This window comes from Gracilinanus agilis, chromosome 3 (assembly GCF_016433145.1).
Source record: "Gracilinanus agilis isolate LMUSP501 chromosome 3, AgileGrace, whole genome shotgun sequence".
NCBI classification, from domain to species: Eukaryota; Metazoa; Chordata; class Mammalia; order Didelphimorphia; family Didelphidae; genus Gracilinanus; species Gracilinanus agilis.
Genome location: NC_058132.1, coordinates 219137469 through 219151511, shown reverse-complemented (window position 1 = coordinate 219151511; position 14043 = coordinate 219137469). Strand labels below are relative to the sequence as shown.

General features: G+C 35.5%; 2 pseudogenes; one reads left to right on the top strand and one right to left on the bottom strand.

Moving 5' to 3' along the window:
* Window positions 1–760: 760 nt before the first annotated feature.
* LOC123241415 lies at window positions 761–5377 on the bottom strand (annotated as a pseudogene).
* Window positions 5378–13440: 8063 nt separating this feature from the next.
* LOC123239180 lies at window positions 13441–14034 on the top strand (annotated as a pseudogene).
* The last annotated feature ends 9 nt before the right edge of the window (window positions 14035–14043 follow it).

Below are 14043 nucleotides of genomic sequence, written 5' to 3'. Positions count from 1 at the left end.
ACATATATAGATGAAATACATTCAAAATACATACAAAAACAACACAAATAATTTCTAAGAGAGATAGGACTACAGTGGGAACTAAAAACGAAGGGGAATCAAGATAGCCTGAGTGAGGTAGGGTGTAGTACTTAAGTTGAGCTTGGAAAGAAATTAGAAATTATTTGAGGCAGAAATGATAAAGGAAAGAATTATAATTATAGAAGTCAGTTGGTACAAAGATTTAGAAATAGCCAATGAAATGTTCATAAGGTTGGCCAATCTACCTAGAGCATGTTTTAAATAGAGAAGTGTTATATTCATTGAGCCAAGAAAGGCAAGTAGAAGCCAAATCATGAAATGCTTTAATGGGAAGTCATTTGCAGATAAGATACCAGGCAATGTATGATTAAGGTCTGAAATAGGGTGTTGGGCAAGTAGGTCCAGGGAAGGGAAAGGAGATATGTATTGTGAAAATAGAAATGAAAAGTCATAGAGCTTACTTAATATGAAGGGTAAATGACAGCAAAGAAATAAAAACAATGTTTTGGTTTTTCTTTTAAACAGACTATTGTTTTATTGATGTACAGACTACTTTTTTATTGATGTACCAATATACCAATGGACAAAATTCACTAATATGATCAATCTTCTCATATAGAATGTACTTCATGTGAAATATCTTTCAAGTAACATGATAACTGGATGAATTAAAGAAATGGATCTTTTTTCACATTTTTTTCACTCCATTTTATTTTTCAATCCTCTTTTCAGCTCAAGATTAGCCTTCAGCCATCTTCTTTTCCAAAGGGAATATCTTGCTAATGCCCAGGTTCTTCTTGATGCCTTTTTTCCCAAGCAGCAAGGGTGTGGAACAACAGGACCTTCTGATTTGACAAAGGAGCATTCTATGACTCCCTCCTTTCCATTCATTGCATCCACAACAGAGAAGGCAAGTCTGACACTGATATAGAACATTGATAGTGAAGCAGAACTTGCTCCAGCTTTCATTTTTACCATCTCTGTTCCAGCCTCTTGGAGACTTCCTGTCAGGGTTTCCAGATAATCCTCAGGAAATTCCCTTTAAATTGTTCACTGAGAGTTCAGGGTGGCATTGTCTTTCCTGTATGGCAGCCAATGATAGGGACATTATCTTGAGTTGAATCTGTCATTTCTGCAAACTATTAACTCTGACAACATCCAGGTTTGTTACACCAAAGATATCATTGGAACTCTACAAACTCTATGTTTCTTAACTTTTTTAAGTTAAGGATGGTAGAGCTTGAATAAGAGTTTGATTCGGTTTGAAATAATAGAGGTCATGGTTTTGGGGCAATGCATGGCCCCAACATTAGCCAGAGGAGCAATAATTGTAGCATTAGTGTTGAAAAGGTCATCACAAGTCATTGCTGGCTGTCTGGAATCATGACAATGTCCTTGCTTTTCAAAGCAATCTGGCAGCTGAGTACATACCAAGAAACTTCTCACAGTCTCACTGGTCTCCATGTGGCTCAAATCAGCTGCTACATCAAGGGTATAAGCAAATACCACAGAACCTAAGATAGCTCGCTAGATGGCTCTTCTTCAGGAGCAGTGAAAAGGGCTGTCCTTCTCCTCCAGAAGCACTACTACTTTTAGATTATGCTACTCCACTTTAGCATTATTTTGTGCCAAGTTGCTTAGGCAGCAGAGGAAGGAGGCCTGAGCCTTGTGAGAGAAGAATGAAGTCATGGGGAGAGGAGGGTGGGGAAAAGGGGGTCACATGGAGAGGCCTCCAGCATGGAGTCACACAAACAGGCACACACTTCTGGGATGCAGCAGTACCCCTTTCAGAAGACGGCTCTTGGGTAGCAAATGTACATAAAGAAGAAGGTGGTAGAACCCCTTCTAAAGGTTAAAAATGGTTTGACTAAATTTATGAGTTAAAAAAAGATTGTTGTGGTCACTGTTTAAAAATTTAAAAATTAAACTATGAGTATGTTAGTAGCTTTAGTAGCTCCATTACAGCAGGGTAGAGATAGTAAAGAGGGAAATGTAGGAAGGAGATAGAAAATATTGCCTAGCTAAATACTCTATTACTGCCAATCCAAAGAAATCCAGCTCAACTATGACATAGGCTTCCTCAGGTCCTGATCTCCAACTAGGAGTCACAGTGGTCTCTTCAGCAAGAGTCTTCCCTGCACAGGATCAATCTCCAATGCAGAAGTCCAAGGCAGAAGAATCCCTTCAACACAGAAGACTCTCCAATGCAGAGACACCAGTGCAGAAGTCCTCCCTCAGCAAGAGCCACCAAGGCAGCAAAAAGACCCAGAATGCCCTTGGCTAGCTTTTTTATAAGTGGTTTCATTCATGTCACTTCCTGTCTCTCTGATTTCTCCTTCCATTCACTATGGGCTCTATCACATGTCATAAACCAATCAGAGTTTCTTAATTTGCCTGGCACTGCCCAGTGCCTGTGGGATCCACCTCCTGTCCTTTGAGAGTGTGAACTTTTATTAAAGAGATTCTCAAGTTCCTGACTGATTAAGTTAAAAGGGTAGAGCAATCCAAGTAATTGATTGATTAAGTTAAGATTAAAAAATTCCCTTTCACACCCTGAAAGAAATAAGAAGCCAGAGAAAGGAAAAGCATGGAGGAAAATGTGAGTGCTTTTTATGGATATGTTGAGCTAGAAATGCTCACGAGACTGTGGGACTAGCTCAGAAATGAAACAAATTCAGAGTATACAGACATGGGAGATAGCCTCATAGAGGTGATAGTACAACCGTGTTTTTTCACAAACCACCAAAATGCAGATAGAATGTAAAATATACACTTTGTCTTCAAAATGATTTGTCTATGTGACAACAAGGTTGCAGTTATGAACAGTGGGCTTTGAATCATAAGGACACCATTCAGGAAAAGCACTTTGCAAATATAACATTATTATTACTGATAACTGATAATAATCAGAATATTTCTATTCTGATTCTACTATTGGTATGAGGTTGAGCATGTCCCTTTCAACTCTAGGTTAACCTCTCAGTTCTCTTTGTTTTTAAACCCTTATCTTGCATCTTAGAATCAATACCATGTATTGGTTCCAAGGCAAAAGAGCTTTAAGGGCTAGGCAATGGGGGTCAAGTTACTTGACCAGGTTCTCACAGCTAGGAAGTGTCTGAGGCCAGATTTGAACTTAGGACTTTCAGTCTCTAGGTCTGACTCTCATTCCATTGAAATCCCTTGTGCCCTCCTTAAATGAAGTCTGAGAGCCAGTTTTTTTCTATAAGGAAATATAGAAAGAAATTCCTTTCTTAATGATTACATTTAAACAGTAGAAAATTAAAAACTAGAAAATAACTGAAAATCTTGGTCCAAAATTATTGGTTTCCAAATGTGGAATTGTAAATAGAGAGTTATAGGCAAGAAAGCTACAATTAACAGACATGTTCTGTGGAATATATACAGTATCTGTTCATTTAATGTGTTAATTAAAAAAAAAACCCTTAGCTTTCTATCTCAAAATATGGCAAACAACTGACAGAAACACAAAATGAGACAAAACACTGGACAACAAAAACAGCTTCAAAATGAATGATTATCCTAGGCAAACAAGACTAAACATTTCTATCATTCTTTACTCTCATGGAGTTCTAATTTTTCACATAGCTTTATTAAATATTGTACGAGTACACAATATAATTTAGAAGAGATTTCTTGCTCATATGGTTTCTATCTCCAGAGGAGTTAATATTTGGTCTAGGGATCAGAGAGCACAATAACTAAAATTAAAGCTAATACCTAGATCTCTTTTTCATCAAAAAAAAAAAAAACCTTCTAATCATCATTGAGAGGTTGTTCTATATTTTGGGAATGGGAAAAGGGTAAGTAAAGATGAAAATTTAAAGAATATGTATTACTACTCTTTAAATCATATATGACAGTATCACATGATTCCAAGTGTTTCCTTCATATGAATTTTAAATATTAATTTTATCTCAGTGCAACTGAATTTAAAGGAACCAAAATAATATATTTGTATATAGTATATAGTACATTCATATGTACATAGGGGTAAGATTCTGGGTTGGAGGTGGGGAGCATTTAATGCATGAAAGGAACATCCCATGAAGGAACTTATCAAATGAAACAGCTCAGAAACTTCTTTCTCAATTGCTCTTAGAGAGTTGCCAGGGTTAGGCACTGAACAATTAAATAAATTACCAGCTCTATTAAATCATACACACACACACACACACACACACACACACACACACACACACACACTCGTACAAATGCATCTTTTTACTTTGATTTGATTCTCTGGGATATTTTTTAAAGTTTCCTTTGTTTTTTTTTTTTTTTCTCTTATTCATTCACATCTGACTCTGCATGATCCCATTTAGTGTTTTCTTGTTAAGGATACTGGAGTTGCTTATCTTTCCTTCTCCAGCTCATTTTACAGATAAGGAACTGAGGCAAACAAGGTTAAGTGACTTGTCCAGGGTCACACAGTTAAGTGTCTGAAGTAATAGTGGAGCTCAGGGAGATGAGTCTACCTGCTTACAGACCCAGCTTTCCATCCACTCTGACACCTAGCTGGAAAAAAAAAATTGTTCTAGTGCATTTTTACCTTCAATTTCAATTTAGGAAATTGGGGCCCTGAATAGTTAAATTACTGGCTTAGAATCACTAGTATATCAAAGAATTTTAGGGTTTGATCATGGAAAAGTATTTTACTTACCATCTAATTCAACCTACGCAAAAGAGGAATCCTTTCTGTAAAATACACAAGTTTTCATTTCCTCTGTTTGAAGGCCTCCAAGTAGAAGGAGTCATTCCATCCCAAGGCAGTCCATATCACTTTTATGAACTATATAATTCATGGACAGTGGTTGAACCCATTTCATCCTTACTCTAGAGCTTTTTCTCTTCTATTTATTTTAACATAACTCCTCCATATTTTGAAAGGCAATGTGGTAGAATGGATTAAGCATAAGCTTGGAATCAGAAATACCTGAATTCAGATCCCTCCTCAGAGGTTTAATAACCCAACAAATCATTTAGCCTCTTTGATATTTGCTTCTTCATCTATAAATTACAGATAATGATAGCATTCTATCTGAAAATATTATGAAGATCAAAGGAGATCATGTATTTAAAGTACTTTTCAAACTTTAAAGCACAATATGAATGGGGTCTATTAGGTAGTTAATTTATAATAAAAGTAGATGTGAGGAAAAATCAATATTAGAAATAATTAAAGCAAAACTAATATCAATGATCTTTTAGTTTTCAAATTTGATGGCATTTTTAATCCTTATTCTTCTTGACCTCTCTGAAGCATGTGATGCTGTTGATAACCTTCTTCTGGAAACTTTCTGCTTTCTGTATGAGTCATCATCTCATTTTGCTGCATATTACCTTAGTTAGTGATCTCATTAACTCCCAAAGGTTAAATTATTATTTCTCAATGCAGAAGATTCATAGATCTATAGACTTATCACTAGTCTCTTTCCTGAGACTCCCACATCACCAGCTATCTCTTGAACATTTCAAACTACATGTTCCATAAGCATCACAAACTCAACTGAACTCATTTCCTCTATATTCAAATATATACCATTTTCCTCTTCTTACCTTCTTTATGACTGTCAGGGAAATCAGTATTCTCTTAGTCATCCAGTCTTGCAAGCTTAGTGTTATCTTCAACTCCTCACACTCACTTTGCAAGTTCAGTCTGGTGCCAGACCTTATCTTTTCTACCTTTACATTATCATACATATACATCCTGTTCTTTTTAATGACATAGCCACAATCCTAAATTCCAGTCATCATCATTTTTTTACCTGGACTACTGGATTATTTCAAGAGCCTAACTGTTATCTTCCTCAAGTCTCTTCCCTCGTATAAAAGGGAAAAGGGGGTTTGGGGTTGGATATTAATATTTAAAGGTGTGGTCACCAAGGAATTGAATAAATACCAATTCCTAAATTATTTTAGTAATTTATTTACAAAATATAGGATAGAGTAGAAGTAGAAAGATGAGAAGAGGGTAGAGCAAGAGATCTAACTTAATGAACTAGATTTGTATTCAAGTATGGGCTTTACTCCAGCAGGACTCCAGAGACCCAGCAGGAGAGCCTAAAAGTCAATTAACAAAGGGTTTAGCCACAAGAGCATCTCCCAATCAAGGGAACCTCCAGGAGACTAGTGCCTCCAGGGAGGCTAAGGTAGTCAGCCTTCTTCACTCACCACATAATATCTATAAGAGAAAGATTTAAGAACTGTCTCATCAAGGACTAAGGGTCCCAGGTCTAGCTCTGCTCCAGGTCCAAGTAACAAACTAAAGGAGAGCTACAGGAAGTTGTCACTCTCTTTTAAAGGGGCTTCTTTTGCATCACTTCCTATTCGTTCCTCTTAGTTTACCTGTCCAATCACAACAGAAGCTTTTCTTAGGACTGCACAGGAGGCAGTTAGTAAATTTTAATTGTCACTCACTCTAGCATATGTGGGTCATAGACCTCCCAACTTGTGAATTAAGTGAATTAATGTTCTCACCCTTGGTGATTAGATTAAGGATGGGCAAGGCAGATTTAATTTCATTATGTTAAAATCATTATCTGGGATAAGTTGAATGCCACCTTATATGACAGGGATGGAAGTTGAGAAATTTGGAATGTTCCCAGGTGCCATGAGCCAGGGGCAAACTTTGGTTGACCTCACCCTATGAATACCCCCTAGGAATTACAATTGGAGGTCTCAGAACTCAGAACTCAGACTTGAGCAAACATTTCTTAGAGCAAGTACTGGGAGAGGGAGGTGAAGGGTGAAGGGTGGTAGAAGAAGAAGAAGGGTAGGCCTGACCTAAACCTGTATCCTGTGCTTGACTGAGAGAGAGCTAGTGAACCATCAATACTATTGGCAGTAGAGCTGAGAGAATACACAGATTATCAATCCACATCTACATCAATAGCCTTCTATATTCTCTGATTTGGCTGTGGCCAGGTCAGGTCAGAGATAGAAAGAGGATGAAGACCTCAAACCTCTACCAGCCTAGCAGTCTCTTGTCCTGATCAACAATTACCTTAGTAGCCAAATTATAGCAATAGGGTTCCCAGTCCCCAAACCAATTACCTTGTTTTCCTTTCCCCATCAATAGATAATACAGTGATTCAAAAACAAGTACCTTCCTGAGTGGTTATTCTATCATGGCCCTCCAGAAGGGAGAACTAATATGCATTCTGATACCAATTGTTTCCAAAGCCAACCAAAAGCCTATTAATGATTAATCCAACCTCAGGTTGGGCCTAGAGAAGTTAACCATCTACTTAACTTCTCAAGAGGTCCCCACCTGGGCAACTGTTAAAAGAAGTCACTGACATGTTTAACCAACCAAACCTATCAGGGAGAAGAGGGTTAAATTGCAGCAGCAACTATTGTAAGAGGAGTGGGTGTTCCTCCTTCACCAACAACAGCTGGCTTAGGCCTTAGGACCCTGATTCCTCTTTCATCCATTCTATCCCTAAGATCTACATACCAGCCATCCTCTAATATCTAGAAAGAAGCTCTATAGGGAGATAGTAGTAATAGTAAGAGGAGATACACTAAGATATCTCCTCTTTAGTTATTTTTAACAATTATCACACTTGCCAATTCATTTTCCATCCAGATACCAAAGTGATTTTTCTAATGCCCACATCTGATCATATTACTCCCCCGCCCAATGAGAAACATGGGCTTCCTCATTATCTCTAGTATCAAAAATCAACTATGATTCAGCATTCAAATTCTTTACAATCTGGCCCCTTTCTATTTGATCAATATTGTTGTTGTTGTTTTTTCACTTTAATTCCATCCATAAACTCTATGATAAAGCTATGCTATTTTGTTTTCTCCCTCTATACAGCACTGTCTATCAAATAATCCTTGAATGTCCCTTCATTTTTACTTACTGGCTTTTCTGGTTTACATCAAGTTTCAGATCAATTATCCCCGCACCTTTTTTTTTTTTGACTTAAGCATGCCAGTTTAATTTGAGGCACTGCATCGGATAAAGTAGGTATACCAATGTGCATATATTAAATAAGAAAAGGAAGTAACTTTATTAATTTATTTGTTCCAAAAATACTTATTAAACATTTACTAAACTGTGCTAGGGAGGGATAAGGTATAAAAACAAAGGGTTAAAAAATTTTTTCCTCTCTCATAGAGCTTACATTTTAGTTGGGGGTTGATACAAACATAGAAAGTAATTCATAACATTATATATGTTCTATATAATATGTTTGAATATGTGTGTTAGAAATACTAAATCAAATAAGGTCTTGATGGGAAGGTCATTATAAACAGGAGGAAGGAATGAGGGAGGCATCTTGATAGCCCTATTTGAGTTATATAGGGACAAGGAATGTATTTTCATTACTACTGCTAATTTAAGTCAGGAAATTCAGGAAAAAAAGAAAGATTTGGGAATTCAACAGCAGGTTAAGAAGACAGTGCTTGATAATGGTTTTTAGTTTCCAGATAATGGCTTAGAATTAAATTTTAATGAATTGATTAAACTATATGAAAATTATAAATAATATGGTAATTGCCGATTTAAAGTATTGCTCAAATTCAAAATGACATTTAATAGCTTTTATTTTACAAAAGAGGTGGAAAGAGTGAAAATGGAAAAATGTAAGAAGAAGGTAGAGAAAACATTTAGCCTATCTATCTAAATATTTCTCTGTTGCTCTACTGAGCTCTACTTGTTGACCTTCAGTGGGAATTAAACTCTCTTCAGAAGACAGGAAGGTAAAGTCAGTTATCCACTCACCCAAGTTCCCTCCAAGAGGCAGTTCAAAATGATGACTGGAGCTGAAGGTAACTCCTGAGGCTTAAGTTTCTTCCTTGAGCTAACTTTCTTCTTGAAGCTGATTTCCTTCTTGAAATCCAACTCCTTCTTGAAGACAACTTCCTTCTTGAAGTCTACTTTTTGGAGCCCCAGAAATTCAGGGCCTTTTATATTGGCTTCTTGTCCCTTCCCCTTTTCACAAGGGCCAATCACAGCTTTCAAATGGTCCAGCACTGCCCAGGGGACGGTGTTTGTAGGAGCCACTTCTCACTTTCTGGAAAGGTGAATATTCATCAAAAGAGTTCACAAATTCCTGGATGATTACAATGTGTATTTTCATTTCCTGGCTCATTAAATTGAAAATGTGGAGAGCTCCTCCACCTATTGCTAAATTGGGTGTTCAAGATTTTGTTGATTCATTTCAAAAGTAGACAAAGGAGAGTTAATCTAGTCTTCACAATCTGGTGAGGTACAAAGTAATTTTTAAGTTATTGTTAACCAAAGTGTTAACTCAAAATAGACAAAGGGAATAAAGGATTCCCTTTCACATGTGTATACTCAGAAAGAACAAAGAATTCCCTTTTTCAGGATGGAGTGTAAAGTAAACCATTTGTGGTTGAAATCTTGGAAATCTGATTGAGTCCTTGGAAAGGAAGTAGAAACCTGCCCAAACCAAGTTCAACACAGAAAGAATATCAGATGAAAAACAAATAATTTAAGTAAGATAATTTGCAAGAAGAAATCTAGTAAAAAAAATCATGTTCTCAGTTATCTATATAGAAAATATAGATTATAGAGTAAATTACTGATCTAATGAAAGGAGGCAAATTGGATTTCATAGTTGAATGACACATGGTTACTATTTGGCACTGGAAAGATATAACTTACTACAAAAGGGTTAGACAATAAAGGAGGTAATAGATTGCCATTGTTTGAGTATGTTTGGGATTTTGTTGTTTGTCAGTAGAAGTCTGGATGAATAAGTCTTTAATTTTTTCCAGATTACATGTTGATATAATTTTAAATAATCATTTTCTGACATTTTGTGATGCATGTTTTCTCCCTCCCCAATACAAAAGGCAATATGATATAAGCTGTATATGTGTTACCATATAATATATATTTCCATGTTTTAAATGTTTTGAAAAATGGCAAGTATCATTGCTTCTGAAGAAGATATAGTTATATAAGGAAATCTAGGACCCTGAGAAGAGAAACATGGTAGAGAGACTTTTAACTCATCAGAGAGGGAGAATGGGGTGGTAGACTACATTACTGTGGACTTCACTTCTAGCTCTAAATCTATATTCTTATATACTATCTTAAACTTGAAGTCCACAAAATTTTCCAAGCATTTTAAAAACAGTATTGTCATTTTTTCCCCTTACCTCTCACCCTGGAATTATAATGCCAATTAGGCAAATGAGACATATACTTTGAGCACTTAAATTTGACAGGGTCAGGAAAAAAAACATGTAAGATACATATCTATTCTCTTTAGCAAACCACACCAATGAATAAATATGTATATGAATTTTATATTTTTTTTTGCCTTGGGTGCAAAATTACCTCATAATGATGCTGATCTTCCCTTTCTTCCCAATACCCTATACTAATTACCTCCCTTTTATTGAAGGTTTTTCTACCTTTTGCTAATCTTCTTAAGTTAGGTGATTTTCATGTATTCAGTATGTGTTTTGTATATACCCAGTTATTTACAAGTTATTTACAAGTTTTCTTATCAATTAGAATGTAAACTCCTTTTGGCAGAACAGTTCTTGGCACAAAGAACTATCACAAAGGAAGCACTTAATAAATGTTGTTGGAATGACTTACAGAATGATTCAATGAATTATTTATTTTAGCTTTATTTTAAATAATTAAATGAATATAACATTCAAATTTTGTTCCAAAATGAAACATTATATTTACTCAGAGTATGTAAATTCTGAGAAAGATTTCCCCCTCTTCTTCATGTGTTTAATTGTTTGGGTCTGTGTGAAAAATAATAAGGAAAATTCAGAATCATGCATGAGAAATTTTTAAGTGATAAGCACTTAATTATTTATCTTTGTAAGCAAAATATTTTATGTGTATCAGCTCATCACTTGTAGGTAGATATATTTGCACAGCATAATAGTGATTATGTAAATTGCTTCTCTACCATATGTATCAAAATATTTTATATGTTTTTGTTGTTAGTCAGGAAAAAAGGCTTAGAAATAATTAAAGTATTTTTTAAATTAATTGTCTTCAGATTACATGTCAATACAATTTTTAATAATTATTTTCTGACATTTTGTGATTCATGTTCTCTCCCCACAAGAAAACAGGTAATATTATATAGGATTGTATCTAAAAGTGAAAAATATAGTTTAATTTTAAAGTCATAATCTTTCCTCTTTGTCAACCCTAATTTCATCCATTTTTTCAATTACTTCTAATAAAGCTATTATTTAAGAAATATAGAAGACTTAACAATACAAACTATGCAAAGATTAACAATATGTTTCTTATGTACCTGTGGTCTAATAATGCATTTAAGTCAATAGTACGAAAATCAAGGAAATCTGTTGAATTTTTTAGGAGAGTGTTTATTATACAAATGAGGAGTAAAACCTAAAATGGAAGAAATTAACCATTTGTGCCACCCAGGTAAATGGAAACTAGTCATTTAGTATTGATTATCATAACCTTCAAATTGAGATAGTCACTAAGAAAATTAGCACAGCATAAACTTTCATATATATACTTTTGTATACATACACAAATATATAAAATTAAAAATGCTTATGCTTAATAACATTTACTGTTTCATGAGTGCTAACGCCTTTCACTAACTTTGGCATGTATTCATTGATCAATATTTGATGTCTGTTAACACGACTTAGCTAAATGATTTAATGGATTTAGAGCCAAGCCTCAGGATGGGAGGTTCTAGGTTCCATTCTGACCTCAGATACTTACTAGTTATGTGATTCTGAACAAGTCACTTAACCCCATTGCCTAGCTCTTACCATTATTTTGCCTTAGAACCAATGCACACTATTGATTCTAAGATGGAAGGTAAGGATTTTTAAAGTATGACATCAAATGAATAAATGAATGATTGAAAAAAACTCATTTATTCTTTCTAAATGCTAATCATTGAGAATATAAATGCAAAAATAAGACAATCCCTTACTTCAAGGAGTTTATATTCTAACAGGCTGAGACCAACTATACATAATAGGTGTATGGTAATCAGGGAAATATGTTTTATATTAGGAATGTGTGTTATTTGGAATTTGGGGGGGTTCATTTGAGCCTTAAAATATTAAGATATATGACAAACTTCCTATGGATATTTAGGGGGCTTGGAAACTACATTTCCCATCATTCAACATGTTTCCAGTTGGATGTGATGACATGAGCCAACGTAAACATGGCTTAAATAGAAAGGACTTGGTTGGGACAGCCTTTTTTTGGGTATGGAAGGAGCCATGCACATAGTCTATGGGGAGAAGTTGTGGAGGGGACTTTGAAATAGATCTTAGCAGCCACGTGGTCATTCTTTATTTTACCAACATGGCCTTAATTAAAATATTACTCCTTTTAATATCAGTCTATATTTATTATAATTACAAAAGTATGACAACCACAAAGGGATCTTCTACTAGCTTTAACTTTTCAAAAAGGATGTAGAATGGCAAGCAAGGGCCTGATGACCTATTTCAAACTGAAACTCAGGGGAAATATTCATCCCCTTACATACACTTGGCCTGCTTAAGACTTTGAACTATATACCTGTTATGCTCAGAGCAGAGATCATTTAGAAGGACCTTGAATTGGACCAGAGGTGGATTTTAAAACCTCAAAACTGAATTCGTTTTGTTTCTGTTTTTTAAAAAAATGTTTCTATATCTTATTATATTTTGCTGACTAGTTTTGTGAATTAATTTTGTTGTTTTGTTGGTTTTTCTGTTACACTGAATCATTAGATTAATTCTGTTTATGATTTTATTGTAACTCCCAAAGAGTGAACAAATCTATAAGAACTGGTAAAAAGAAGTTTTTGACTGTTGTTAAGATTAAAAATGATAAAGACATATAGTATAAGATAAATTAGTAGTTTAATTAAAGCCATGGCCATGTTGGTAAAATATATATGACCTCGCCTGACTATCTTTTAAATTACCGCTGGAGCTCATCCTCACTCTCATATGCCAGCCAGTCACTCAGCAAAACCAAGAGACCTCTTCTAGGCCCTCCTCAGAATTTAAGCTGCCCTCTGTGTCCCTATGCCCCAAAACCGGAAACCAGAAACCCATTGGAATCATGGAAAATATAGTCTCAAAGTCCCCACATGTCCATAGGGGGTCTGCTAGACACTTCAAAATAGCACTTCCCTGAATTCAAAACAAACATTTCCCCCTGAGATCTGGCAAAAAAAGGTTGACTCTTTTTCTTTGCTGGATCTGTAAACATAGACAACTTCTAATTTTAGGAATTTGGAGGATAAAAGAAATAGATGAACAAATGGATAAAACTAACCGCATTGACAAAAAACCAGTTTGGGGGGCAGCCCCCTATTGGCATAGTAGTGTACATTCAAAACAAATGCCTTGAGACCTCGGAGTGGGAAGGAATCTTTTAACGTGGGGAAACAAAAGAAACTGAGGAAATACGCAACCATGAAGCGAATGCTTAGTTTAAGAGATGAAAGATTAAAAGAAAAAGATTGATTGAAACCAAAAAAGAAAGAGAAGAAAGATCCCAGTGCTCTCAAAGAAAGAGAAGTCCCCCAGCACCCATCCTTCTTATTCTTCCAATATAACACACAGTTGGGACCCCCTTACTACATCCTAGTTGATACCAACTTTATCAACTTCTCCATCAAAGCCAAGCTGGACTTAGTATAGTCAATGATGGATTGTCTGTATGACAAATGCATTCCTTGCATAACTGACTATGTAATGGCTAAAATTGAAAAAGTGGGACAAAAATACCAAGTAGCCCTGAGTATTGCCAAGGACAATGATTTGATTTGATTTGAACGTTTGCCATGCTCACACAAAGGAACATCTGCAGATGATTGCTTAGTCCAGAGAGTCACTCAGCATAAATGTTATATTGTGGCTACAGTTGATAGAGACCTCAAGCAAAGAATCCAGAAGATCCCTGGAGTTCCCATCATGTACATTTCCAACCACAGGTATAACATAGAAAGAATGCCAGATGATTATGGAGCCCCTTGATTGTAACTT